This window comes from Narcine bancroftii, chromosome 11 (genome assembly GCF_036971445.1).
Source record: "Narcine bancroftii isolate sNarBan1 chromosome 11, sNarBan1.hap1, whole genome shotgun sequence".
Classification (NCBI taxonomy): domain Eukaryota; kingdom Metazoa; phylum Chordata; class Chondrichthyes; order Torpediniformes; family Narcinidae; genus Narcine; species Narcine bancroftii.
Genome location: NC_091479.1, coordinates 33,773,593 through 33,787,947, shown reverse-complemented (window position 1 = coordinate 33,787,947; position 14,355 = coordinate 33,773,593). Strand labels below are relative to the sequence as shown.

Genomic DNA, 14,355 nt, shown 5'->3' with positions numbered 1-14,355 from the left:
AAGGACATATTTGAAGGATAAGTTAGGACCAACCATGTTGTACTGAAATAGAAATTCCTTATAAAGAGGAATTGTTAAAATGTTTACTTCGATAATGTATTCTTTATTACTAGTAGGAACTTTTAAATGAGGAGTTCATAAGTCTAGACAAATGTGGGAAATGGATTTTAATGTTGTAGTAATGTATGATATAAATTAGTTCAATATAATTGTTTTTACATCAGTCATGGAGCAGATGTCAGCAAGGATTTTATCTGAAAGCTACACCTGGAATCAGGTGACTCAGGCAGTTGGATATGAAAAGCACTGTAGGAAGCTGATTTGGCAATAGAGATCACTTGATCAAGGGGAGATGTATTAATTCACTTCAACTCAGCAGTCTGGAACTATTGACCAGAGTTCCACACTACAGCAGTGAGGAAGGAATTCACAACTCGTTTTTCTTCTACAGTTACTTCTTACACTAGAGAAATTGATTAGAATAAAATCAGAATTATCAGATTAATGTTTTAGGTGTGGTGAAGATGTGGCAACTTTCTTGCATTAAACTTATCTTTGCCCTAATGTAAGATCTTTTTAGGGAGAATTATAAATTTTTTGGAACAAGCTACAGCAGATGTTTTTCCGCAAAATCAAACTTTATTTTTATTAGGAAATATTGAATGAACAAGGCCCAAATTAAAACTATTAATATATCAATTGAAATTTGTTAAATTAGCCTTAGTGGTGATGAGGAAATGTATTGCATTACTTGGAAATCAGATATATTTTTAGGGATGCCAAGATGACATGCAAACATTCAAAGTTGTATTCTTTTGGAAAAAATTACATATAGCTTGAGAAATATATACTCTATGCTTTTCCAAATTTGGCACATGAATATTCAAATATTAGGCTTCAATTTGTAATAATGCCCTTTCCATCCCTCTAGACATGGGAGATTCTCCTCTAAGTTGTAAAATTTTAATTTAGATGTGTTAAATTTCCTCGGCACCGCGAACTCTAGGGAAGCGAAGGACTAGGGCAGGGCACCAGAAAACAAGAAGACCAAACCCCATCAACATCTTAGAAGCAGAAGATTCAATCCACAGGTCAGTGACAATGGAAGCAGACCAGTGAGGGGTTCTGCAGCTGAAGGAACCACACAGGTGACAGGCTGTTGGTGACTTGAGGAGAGGAACCCACGCAGGCTGTGGGCTTCTGCATAAAGCAGTCAAGGAACTCACACCAGTCCGTGGATTCCTAGAGACTGGTTGAAGACTGGCTAAAAGGGTGTCAGACCTGGGATATGAGTGGGTGCTGAAGGGTTCCTAATCGTGTCAGAGGTTCAAAACTGGAGCTCGCATAACCAATGGCTTGGATTGGTCTGTGAGCATTGAAAGAGAATCCACAGACCCTCAGTGACTTGGCCCAGGATTCGGAATGGTGGGGGTGGGGGAGAGTGACTCTCATTTCCTTCCTTCTCTGGCTGCAAGAGGCATTTCAGGCAATTTCTGCCAATGGAGAATCTGTCTGTCTTTCAGCAAGAAAAAATCAATTTTGTGTGATATGACACATTTTAAATACATGACAGTAAATTGCCTCCTGAAATAGTGAGAGAGGTTCAAGTTTCAAACTATTATAAACTCCACTCACCAGAGCTACCTGGATTATACCTCTTCCCACTTATTTTTTTGCAAGGACACCATTGATTTTATCACAACTCCTCTGCTGCATCTGTCCTATGACAGATTATCTATATTTTATATTGTATGTAGATATGTTTTTGAAGGATAGATTGTAGGAGTCGTGTAGGTCACAAACAAATACAAACACTTTGCAAAACAGCTCTTACTTAAAATGCAAGACCTTTGCCGAGAGTGAGTCATGCAGGCGCTCAGATCCGCCGAGAGCCTTTGCAAAGATTGTTTTGCTAAATAATTTCAAAAGCAGGTGCAAAATGGAATATTGTTTTTAAAACAACATATTATTGGACTCAGAAGTTTACTGTTCTAAGAAGGTCATGTGCTTTTTCAAGCAGAGAGGAGACACCAAATAGGCTTTTTGCTAAAAGAGAGAGAGTGAGAGATGGCAAGCTGGCATCTTGTTGAAACCCCATTTTGAAGACGGGTTGTGAGTTCTCAGTTCAGCCTGTTGAAAAACCTTGTTCTACATACAAGAGGAAATGGCTGGCTAGAAATGGTGTTTCACCTGAAATAAGGGAAACAAAAGGAACTCAATGGTGACCTGCAGAAGAGGTTATCATTTGGAAAACTCTGATGGTGAAAGTTTCTTTGGCAAGACACCAAAGTGGCTGATCAGAGGGAATCAGTTTTTGTGTGTCCAATGAGCAAGAAATCCCTCTCTGAAACCAACAAGAGCATTCCTGGAGGGTAAACATTTACTTTTAAGCACCAGAGCTTGGTCAAAAGTCATAAATGTTGAATTCTGTGCACAGTATAAGAATTGATAGATACCGGTGAACTTGTAGGAGTGTCAAAGAACTTTATACACTTTACATACACCTGTGCTTAGAATTAGAAAGGGTTAATGTTAGGCAGTTAAATTAATAGTGATAGTTTAAAGTTTGATCCTGTTTTTTTTTGTTTCAAGGAAATTAAAAAGACATTTGTTGAAGTATCCATTTGTCTTGGTGATTTTCTATTGCTGCTAGGTTTTGGGGTCCTCTGGGCCTGTAACAATCCCAAGTTTATGTCCTCAGACCAGGATACCCAAAATGTCTTATTTCTTCAATAATTGCCGATTCCCCCATACAGTCATTGATAAAGCCTGCACCCATATCTCCAATTATCTTTTTGCCTTTACCCCACCTCCTTTCCGGCAGAACACGGACAGAATCCCGCAGATTTCTCACTTACCACCCATCAGCTGCCACATCTGACACGTTATCCTTGGACACTTCGAACTTCAGCACCATCCTCTAACCTGCTACATCTAACCCGCTCCACTCATATCTTTTTTTCATAGGTGCACGTCTTTCTGTGACTCCCTCGACGGCACTTCCCTCTCCACCTACCACCACCTGATGCACTCCCCATTGGAATTGCAGAAATTGCCAAACTTGTCCCTACATCTCCTCTCACCTCCATCCAATCAGGCCTTCCAGGTGAGGCAGAGCTTCACGTGCACTCCATCCAACCTAATCTAATACATTTAGTCGACTCAGTTGACCTCAATATCAGCAAGACCAAATACAGACTGGGTGGCCATTTTGCTAAACACATGCGCTCTTGAGCTTCCTGTGACCTACCATATCAATTCTAGAACCCTTCCAGCAACATGTCTGTTGGCCCCATCCTTCGCCAGGGTGAGGGCAAACAATCTTAAAGAAAACACATTATATTCCTCCTGGGTAGCCTTAAACTCTATAGCATGAACACGAATGTTTCTAATTTAAGCAGCCACTCACCTCTGTCTGATTTCACTGTTTCCATCTCTTGATCTACTGCCCATTTGAATATAATTACTCCTTTAAGGCAGAAGACTTGACAGTGGTGTTTTCCCCATATAGTTTACATAGATACATAGAAGATAGGAGAAGGAGGAGGTCATTTGGCCCTTCAAGCATGCTCCGCCATTCAATGAGATCATGGCTGATCTTAAAGTGCAGTACCCCGTCCCCGCCTTCTCTCCGTAACCCCTAATTCCCTTATACTGAAGAAATATATCTAATTCCCTCTTAAATATATTCAATGAACCTGCCTCTACTGCCCTCTGTGGCAATGAATTCCACAGATTCACCACCCTCTTGGTAAATAAATTCCTCCTCATCTCAGTCATAAATGGTTTGCCTATTATCCTCGAACCATGGCCCCGGGTTCTGGACTCCCCCACCATTTGAAACATCCCTTCCGCATCCATTCTGTCCAGTCCTGCCAGAATTTTATATGTCTCTATGAGATCCCCTCTCAATCTTCTCAACTCCAGCGAGTTCAATCCCAATTTGCGCAATCTTTCCTCATAAGTCATTCCTGCCATTCCAGGTATCAGCCTGGTGAATCGCCTCTGCACTCCCTCCATTGCAAGAACATTCTTCCTCAGATAAGGTGACCAAAACTGCACACAATACTCCAGGTGTTGTCTCACCAATGCTCTGTACAGCTGCAGTAAGATATCCTTATTCCTATACTCAAACCCTCTTGATATGAAGGCCAACATACCATTTGCCTTTTTAACCGCCTGCTGTACCTGCATGCTCACCTTCAGTGACTGGTGCTCAAAAACCCCCTAGGTCTCTCTGCACTTCCCCATCTCCCAATCTATTGCCATTCAAATAGTAATCTGCCCTCTGGTTTGTATTACCAAAGTGGATAACCTCACATTTATCCATATTGTAGTGCATTTGCCATGTATCTGCCCAGTCCCCCAATTTATCCAAATCACACTGGAGCTTCCTGACCCCCTCTTCAGTGCACACTAGCTTAGTGTCGTCTGCAAATTTGGAGATATTACATCCAATCCCCTCATCTAGATCATTAAAGTAAATTGTGAACAGTTGGGGTCCCAATACAGATCCCTGTGGCACCCCACTGGTCACCGCCTGCCACTCAGAAAATGAGCCATTTATCCCAACTCTCTGTCTTCTATCTGCCAGCCAGTTCTCAATCCACATCAATACCTTGCCCCTAATCCCATGAACCTTGATTTTGCATGCCAGACATTTATGTGGGATCTTATCGAAGGCCTTTTGGAAGTCCAGGTACACCACATCCACTGGCTCTCCCCCATCTATATTACCTGTCACCATCTCAAAGAATTCCAATAGATTTGTCAAGCACGATTTTCCTTTTGCAAATCCATGTTGACTCTGTCCGATCCCTTCTCTGCTAGTCATAGGCTCCGCTATTACATCCTTAATAATGGATTCCATCATTTTGCCCACTACTGATGTAAGCCTCACCGGCCTATAATTCCCTGCTTTTTCTCTACCCCCCTTTTTAAATAGTGGGGTAACATTAGCTACCCTCCAATCCATGGGCACTGATCCTGAGTCTATTGAGTTCTGGAAAATAATTCAGAATGTCCACTTCCTTAAGTACACGAGGATGTAGATTATCAGGCCCTTGGGATTTATCGGTCTTCAATCCCTTCAATTTCCCCAAGACCATGTCCTTAGAGATACTGATTTCTTTCACCTCCTCCCTTACATTAGTCTCTATGTTTCCCAACATCCTCGGGAGGTTATTTGTATCCTCTCTTGTGAAAACAGAACTAAAGTAAGAATTTAATTGGTCTGCCATTTCCTTATTCCCCATTATATATTCCCCTGATTCTGACTGCAAGGGACTGTGAGAGATGAGAAAAACTGACATTGCAATATGAACATGAAGAAATGAAGAAAATAAAATTGATACATAAGTAAATGAATGAAGCCAGTGCAAACAACATGAGACATGGATATTAGAAGGCAGGAAGCTGACACTGTCTGAGTAAGATAAGAATCTCCTACACCAGCAAGTTCACTGAATGAAGGAGAGAAGGACAGACAATTGAGAATAGAAGTAGAGTTAGTCTGAACGAGATAAGGGTCGCCAAGCCCCAGATAGAATTAACAAGGCTTGCATAAATAATTAGAAGACCTTAGACAGTATTAGCAAGTTATACATCTATAATTAGTAAGCCATACAACAGATTTTTCAAGTATGCATATTTAACTAGTAAACCCTAGACAAGATTAACGAACCCTCCAGATGAAGGGACTGTAGCCCTGAGAGTCGGGAAGGTGTGAATGGGGACAAGGGCTAGGATGTGAATAAGGACAATGGGAATAATGGCATAAGAAGACACCGACAGGATACTCCCTGGTCCTCCAAGTATACTGAAACTGCACGTAGGCAGGAAGGATTGCCTCTGCCAAACCCATCCAGGGGGCAGAAGAATGTAAGGGGGAGGGTATTCTGATACTGAAATTTACTGTATAAAAGTTGGGTGAGCCCCAGTGTATGTGTGTATTCCCAGGGTAAGGGGAAGCACCCAACTTTGCATTGTTGTTGTAATAAATGTTCTTTGTTCTCAATATTTGTCTCGAGCAATTTCTTTAAAGGTACTTCTATTTCTAACAAATGGGGGCTCGTCCAGGATCACACTCCCTCCACTGACAGAGTGCCCGACGACGAGAGTAGGTGCATCCCAGCTGATTCAGCTGGACTCACGGACGACGGGTGGCTGGTCAGTGGAAGAAGCGAGTGATATCCGAGAAGAGGCATTGAGAACAAACAACGGAAAATGTTAAGGAAGCGCGCTAGAGCCTTGTTACTGGAACCCGGTAAGAGGAATTTTACTTGCCTATCAGTATGGGAAATATGGGTAGCAAGGAAGAGAGTCCTGGTAAAGGATGTGAGGATCAGATAACTACACACAGCCCGCTTGGGTTGATGTTATCTGACTGGGGCACGGGAAGGACCCGTGGAAAGGACAAACTGACCATGGTCAGGTATTGTTGTAGGGACTGGGTTAAATACCCGATAAAAGGGAGCTCCGTGTACTGGCCAAAACTCGGATCCGAGGATGACTGGATGTGTCAACCTTTGAACATCTGGCTCTATCAAAACCAGAGAGAGAACCTAGAGAGCAAGGAATATGCAGCCTGCTGGCTTAGTGGATCGTGTGATCAATTGGTTTTGAAAGAAAAAGAGTACAGGGACAAGAGAGATGAGGAACCTTTTGTCCCTGAACCACAAGGGTGGGATGTGCTACATTCCCTCTCTCCACCTTATGTTCCTCCTATGCCGGCTCCTATCTTTCCTCCCACTCCTATAACCTACCCTTCTGCACCTTCCCCACCTCCCCCACCACTAGAGAAGAGAGAAGAGAGCAGGAGTGGTATGATGACTCGCTCACAAAGCACTCGATTACCACCCCCGTTCAGAACAGTGTGAGACTCTTCAGGAAGAAAGGGCAGAGCCCCCCAATCCATCTCCCAGGGGGCAGGAACCCAGACTTAATAAGCCAGAAACCAACTGGATGCAACCCCTGCGGGAAGTTCCCGTAGGAGAGGGTCTCGGTTTCATAAATGTGCCCCTGACCAGTACTGAAGTGTGTAACTTTAAGAAAGAACTCACCTCCCTGATAGAAGATTCCCAGGGATGTGCCGAACAGTTAGACCAATTTTTGGGACCAAATCTATATACTTGGGAGGAGTTAACATCTATCTTTAGGACCCTGTTTACTTTGGATGAGCGTGGAATGATCCGCCAGGCAGGGATTAAAGTCTGAGATAGGGATCACCAAGGGGGACTAGATGTGGTACCAGGAGAAACTAAATTCCCCTTGGCAAGACCTAATTGGGATAAAAATACCAATGACGGTCGGGTATTGATGGAAGAGTACAGGGTTAATTTGATAAGAGGAATCAAGGTATCTGTCCCAAAGGGACAGAATTTCAAGAAAGCCTTTGAGGTTCCCCAAGGTCCCGACGAGACCCCCTCCGCATTTCTGAATAGATTGCGCACGGCAATACAGCAATATGGGGGTCTCGACATAGAATCCCCAGCAGGGCAACAATTGGTACTAACTGGTTTTGTTACCAACTCAGCCCCAGACATTAGAAGAAAATTACAAAAAACAGAAAATTGGCATGAGCAAGGAATTACCCAGCTACTACAGATTGCACAGAAAGCATTTGTCCAGAGGTCTGAAGATAAGCAAATAGGGAAGGCAAAAACATTAATCCAAGCAGTCAGAGAGGTAGTAGATGAGCGACATAAAAAGGATAGGGACTGTGTGCCAGCTCCTGTATGCGGTGAGGGAAGCCACGGGTGGGGAAGTGCGGACCCCAGTGGATGGAGGAGTAGAGGAGGATTCCGGGGACGAAGACCCTTCCCGGGGCATCTTAGAAACCCAAGTAGAGATTGGGAAATGGGAACATTTGTCTGTTTCCATTGTAAAAAGGAAGGACACTTTAAAAAGGATTGCCCACTGCGAGCCAGGGACACACGATCCTATGCCCTGATGGAAGCAGATTATGAATAGGGGGGTCACGGTTCTCAGTCAATACACACTGTGGGGCTGCACGGAGAACCATTAGTTAATTTATGCATAGGACCCCACAGTGACAACATGATATTTTTAGTTGATTCTGGAGCAGCCCGATCTAGTATTTTACACCAACCAAAGGGGGTTAAAATAGAAGGGACAATGATAGTTTCGTGGGTGGGAGGAAGAGACTTCACAGTCCCTGTATTAAGAGAGGTCAGAATCCAAATGGGAAATAAGGTAATAGTAGAGGATCTTCTACTACTTCCCCAGGCTGGAGTATGCTTATTAGGATGAGACTTACAGGACCAATTGGCTATCGGTACCAGACCACTAGAATCAGGCATCGGGGTTCAATTTTATATTTTAAGCGAGGAAGATCGAGAACTTATCAATCCAAGAGTATGGGCAGAAAAAGGCAATAGAGGAGTTTTAGACGTTCCTCCCCTCCAAGTTACTTTAAAAGACTCGCAACAAACAATTAGAAGAAAACAGTACCCAATTCCTCTGGCTGGCCGCAAAGGTCTGCAGCCCGTAATTGACCAGCTGCTTAAGGATGGTATACTCGATCCTTGTATGTCACCCTTTAATACCCCGATTTTACCTGTCCAGAAACCAGACGGTACCTATCGATTAGTACAGGACTTAAGGGAGTTGAACAAAATCATTCTTACCCGTCACCCTGTTGTACCTAATCCCTATACGATCATGAGTAAAATCGATCCCCATAGTAAATGGTTTAGTGTGATTGACCTCAAAGATGCTTTCTGGACCTGTCCGTTAGCAACAGAAAGCAGAGACATGTTTGCCTTTGAATGGGAAAACCCTTTTACTGGACGTAAAAATCATTACCAGTGGACTGTCCTTCCTCAGGGCTTTACAGAATCTCCAAATTTATTCGGTCAGGTCCTGGAACAGATACTAGATGAGGCTCCTCGGAGAGACAATTGTCAGCTAATACAATATGTAGACGACTTGTTAATTATTGGAAGAACATACGAATTGGCTAAAGAATTTACTGTTGCACTTTTAAATTTTTTAGAAAAAAAAGGTCTTAGAGTGAGCGAATCCAAATTACAATTTGTTCAATCAGAAGTTAAATACTTAGGTCATCTGGTAAGTCAGGGAACTAGGAAAATAAGTCCAGAGAGGATACGTGGTATTCTGCAGATTCCCCCTCCCAAAAATGCCAAGGAACTTAGGAAATTCCTTGGCTTAGTGGGATTCTGTAGAATCTGGATGGAAAATTATTCTAGCCTTGTCAAATTTCTTTACGATAAACTCACGATTATAGAAACCAAAGCTCTAGTCTGGACAGACGATGAGATTAAAGATTTTGACTTCGTTAAACATAGCCTTACGCGTGCCCCAGTCTTGGCACGACCCGACTTAAATAAGCCTTTTGATTTATACACTAATGCCAAAGGAGGTGTAGCCACCGGAGTACTAACCCAGGACAGGGCAGGCTATAGACAACCAGTGGCTTTTCTATCAAAGATTTTAGACCCCATTTGTCGTGGCTGGCCAGAATGTGTACAAGCCATCGCAGCCACTGCTGTTTTAGTTGACGAAGGATGGAAAATTACTTTCGGCGCCCCTATGATAGTTCACACCCCTCCCACAGTCCACAATATTCTCTTACAACGTGCTGGGAGATGGCTCACGGACCCTAGAATTTTAAAATATGAAACGATCCTAATGGATAGGGATGATTTGCTCACGACTAAAACCCTTAACCCAGCAGCCTTCCTCATTGCTCCAAATTTGGACAATTCCACAAATGAATTAGAACATGAGTGCTTAGAAGTCATAGATCTACAAACCAAAATTAGGGAAGATCTAACTGATATCCCTTTAAAAGAAGCTGAAAGGTGGTTTATTGATGGCTCTTCACGATGCATTGCAGGAACTCGCGAAAGTGGGTATAGTGTAGTGGATGGGAAGCAAGGACTAGTGATTGAAGCCGATCGCCTCCCTGGTCATTGGTCAGCGCAATCCTGTGAATTATACGCCCTATGTAGAGCACTCCACGGCTTAGAGAACAATATAGACATTATCTACACTGACTCTAAGTACGCTTTTGGTGTAGTCCACACCTTTGGGAAGATCTGGAAAGAACGGGGAATGATAACTGGTAAAGGACAGAAGTTAGCCCATGAACACTTAATTGTCCAATCCCTAGATGCTCTGACACTCCCGACTGAAATAGCCGTAGTACATGTCCGAGGACATCAAAGTGGTGACAGTCCTGAAGCTCACGGCAACAGACAGGCTGATGCAGCTGCCAAACAGGCTGCACTTGCGGAAAAGATTCACATCCACCTATTACTGCCCAAACCACTAGAGATTATAAAAAGCCCCATCTTTTCACGGGAAGAGGAGGTCTCAATGAAAGATCAGGGATTTCGCCAAACTGCCGATGGGTTGTGGTGGACAGCAGACGGACGTCAAGTCCTTAACAAAGCATTAGCCCGCCAAGTGGTAGATCAGCTACACCAACAGACACATTGGGGAACTCAGGCGCTTGTTGGTGCCTTTCTACGATCTTTATACTGCTCCGGTATATATACAATTGCTAAACTTACTACTCGCAGCTGTCCGATCTGTCAGAGAATCAATAAGAAATCTATGCGCCCTGTAATGCCTGGCGGTCGCGACATCGCAGTTTGCCCGTTTCAACGCATACAAGTTGATTTTACAGAACTTCCTAAAATTGGTATTTACAAATATCTTCTAATCATGGTAGATCATTTTACACGATGGGTTGAAGCTTTCCCCACCCCGAATGATCGAGCTCTCACTGTAATCGGAATACTTATTGAATCTGTGATTCCAAGATATGGTCTGATTCAAACCATTGATTCAGACCGAGGAACACATTTTACCTCTCAGGTTCTCCAGGGTGTCTGCAAGAAACTGGGAATAGACTGGCAACTACATACCCCATGGCACCCCCAAAGTTCAGGTCGAGTTGAAAGAATGAATCAAACTTCGAAAAATCAACTCACTCGACTTCATGAAGAGACTGGCCTCTCCTGGATTAAATCTTTACCATTAGCCCTGCTTAGAATTCGCACAGCCCCTCGTAAAGACCTTGCAGTCTCACCATACAAAATGATGTTTGGACTTCCATTTATGGGATTCCACACTGATACCCCTATCCCTGAGGCTAATGATCAATACATTTCAAAATTTCTACAGGGTCTTTCTACTTCGATACATGACCTGAAACAGAAGGGATTATTAGCCCAAACTCCACCCCTGGAATTTCCTATCCATTCTATTAAACCTGGTGATTAGGTTTATGTCAAAGCATGGCAAGATAACCGATTGAAACCTGCCTGGGATGGTCCTTACTGTGTACTTTTGATTTCAGACGCTGCCGTGCGAACAAGAGAAAAAGGCTGGACCCACATCCAACGGATTAAACCAGCTACCAAACCACAGGATCAAGACAGTCAAACTCAACCCTCCACCTGGCGTGCAGTGCCTCATCCTTCTGACCTGAAACTTACACTACGCCGTGAAAAAGTGCCGTAATGTTGTTTTTATTCTTTATTGTATTGTTTAATTGTTGCTTCTCCATTTCTGGGACTTCACTTAATTACTCGCAATGTATTAAGTCCTCCTGGAATAGGGGCAGCAGAGGTCACAATTTTTTTCCTTTAGAGTTTAGACAAAGTGTAGATTTAGTTTTTAGCCATAGTAAGATATGTTTTAATAAGGGATTCCAATACGGACCAGGGGACCAGAACAGCTGTAGAGACCATCACTTAACTTCCCACATAGATATTAAAGGTATGAGTTCTAAACCTGTAGCACAAAGAGAGCGATATGACACAGACACACTGAATGTCAGTAACCAATGCACCTGTCAGAGAGAGAGAGAGAGAAGACTTTTGCTAATGTACACAGACAGGCTTCGACTCACAACTTCAATTCTACTCAGACTGTTACACACATCTCTAATCGTAATGCACAATCCTCCCCAGCCTGGTCTTTTCTCAAACATCCTTTGGGTTCCGCCGGCATTTACAATCCTTACTACTGCATCGTTAAGGGAAGTTCCAGTTATAAACGGCAACAGCGGCTACAGATCGCTAATGCTCCTTGCCATCTGAAACATCTAATCAGACTCCATGCAGCCTTGGGCATTATCATCCAACGCAACACAATGGCCCTGAGGTTACGGGCTGAAGATAAACAACGTTTACCAGACACACTTCAACAACACCGCCTGCCTCTCGATTACAGCTTCGCTGCTGAACGCAGCACTTGTGAAAGACTCCTTAAAGACACTACTCACAACGGGCAGGCAGTTAAGAACACTTCTTCAGGACGTCAAAAAACTTCCCATGCCCAGGGACAGACTTTGCAACCTCAGTCCTCTGCGGGATGGACTGGACTTTTCACCGGTTACTGGAATCTGATACTCGCAACCCTTTTAACAGCTGGACTCATTACTCTCACCATCTTACTGCTTCCCTACATACAGACTCTAAGTACGCTTTTGGTGTACGCTAAGTACCCTTTCGTCAGAACACTTACACCCAAAGGATGTACGATTCTCAACATCTTTCTGAGGACATGGAAACTGCTATCCGTTTATTGACCAGCTGGGAAAACCAACAAGTTCCACTTTACCGCATCAGTAATACAGATCTAAAAGAAAACGGAGGATTGTGAGAGACCAGTAACACTGAGATCAGTAACACTGATCATTGCGTGAGATCAGTATTACTGATCTAAAAGAAAAGTGAGGATTGTGAGAGATGAGAAAAACTGACATTGCAATATGAACATGAAGAAATGAAGAAAATAAAATTGATACATAAGTAAATGAATGAAGCCAGTGCAAACAACATGAGACATGGATATTAGAAGGCAGGAAGCTGACACTGTCTGAGTAAGATAAGAATCTCCTACACCAGCAAGTTCACTGAATGAAGGAGAGAAGGACAGACAATTGAGAATAGAAGTAGAGTTAGTCTGAACGAGATAAGGGTGGCCAAGCCCCAGATAGAATTAGCAAGGCTTGCATAAATAATTAGAAGACCTTAGACAGTATTAGCAAGTTATACATCTATAATTAGTAAGCCATACAACAGATTTTTCAAGTATGCATATTTAACTAGTAAACCCTAGACAAGATTAACGAACCCTGCAGATGAAGGGACTGTAGATCTGAGAGTCGGGAAGGTGTGAATGGGGACAAGGGGTAGGATGTGAATAAGAACAATGGGAATAATGGCATAAGAAGACACCGACAGGATACCCCCTGGTCCTCCAAGTATACTGAAACTGCATGTAGGCAGGAAGGATTGCCTCTGCCAAACCCATCCAGGGGGCAGAAGAATGTAAGGGGGAGGGTATTCTGATACTGAAATTTACCGTATAAATGTTGGGTGAGCCCCAGTGTATGTGTGTATTCCCAGGGTAAGGGGAAGCACCCAACTTTGCATTGTTGTTGTAATAATTGTTCTTTGTTCTCAATATTTGTCTCGAGCAATTTCTTTAAAGGTACTTCTATTTCTAACAGGACCTACTCTGGATTTCACCAATCTTTTCCTCTTGACATATCTATAAAAGCTTTTGCAGTTGGTTTTTATGTTTGCCGCAAGCTTACTTTCGTAATTTATTTTTACCCTCTTGATTAATCCCTTTGTCCCCCTTTGCTGCATCTTGAACTGTTCCCAGTCTTCGGATTTGGTACTTTTTTGGCCAATTGATATGCTCTCTCTTTGGACCTAATGCTGTCTCTAATTTCCGGGCAGGAGTTATACACGGTTGAGTCACCTTTTTTGGTATATTTTTATGCCAAACTGGTATAAACGATTTCTGCAATTCTTCCATTAGATCTGTGAATGCTTTCCATTGTCTATCCACCGTCAACCCACCACCCCCCGATAAACACCACCCAATCAATCTTACTCAACTCCCATCACATACCATCATAATTCCCTTTATTTAAATTCAGGACCTTAGTCTCGGTTTTAATTTCTTCACTCTCCATGTCGAGTGAGAATTCGATCATATTGTGATCGCTCCTACCCAAAGGACCTCGTACAACAAAATTGCTGATTAGCCCCTTTTCATTGCATAATACCCAGTCTAAAATGGCCTGCTCCCGAGCTGGTTCCTCGACATATTGGTCTAGATAACCATCCCGTAAACATTCAAGGAACTCCTCCTCCTCAGTATTTTTACAAATTTGGCTAGTCCAATCAATATCTAAATTAAAGTCTCCGACAGCTGTTCCCTTATCTAATTTCACTTTTTATGCCTTCCCTCACCTCTACATTACTATTTGTAGGCCTATATACCACCCCCACTAATGTTTTCTGCCCCTTGCTATTCCTCAGTTCTACCCATCTTCTTTTT

The 14,355-nt window shown here is 42.9% G+C and overlaps 1 long non-coding RNA gene across 1 annotated transcript in view; it reads left to right on the top strand.

Annotated features, from left to right (window-relative positions):
- Window positions 1-13,582, top strand: part of LOC138745719 (uncharacterized) — a 67,094-nt gene extending 53,512 nt beyond the window's left edge. The window contains exon 2 of the long non-coding RNA XR_011346445.1: window positions 11,351-13,582. This is a non-coding gene — a long non-coding RNA (uncharacterized lncRNA). The remainder of the gene's footprint in view (window positions 1-11,350) is intronic.
- Window positions 13,583-14,355: the final 773 nt, after the last annotated feature.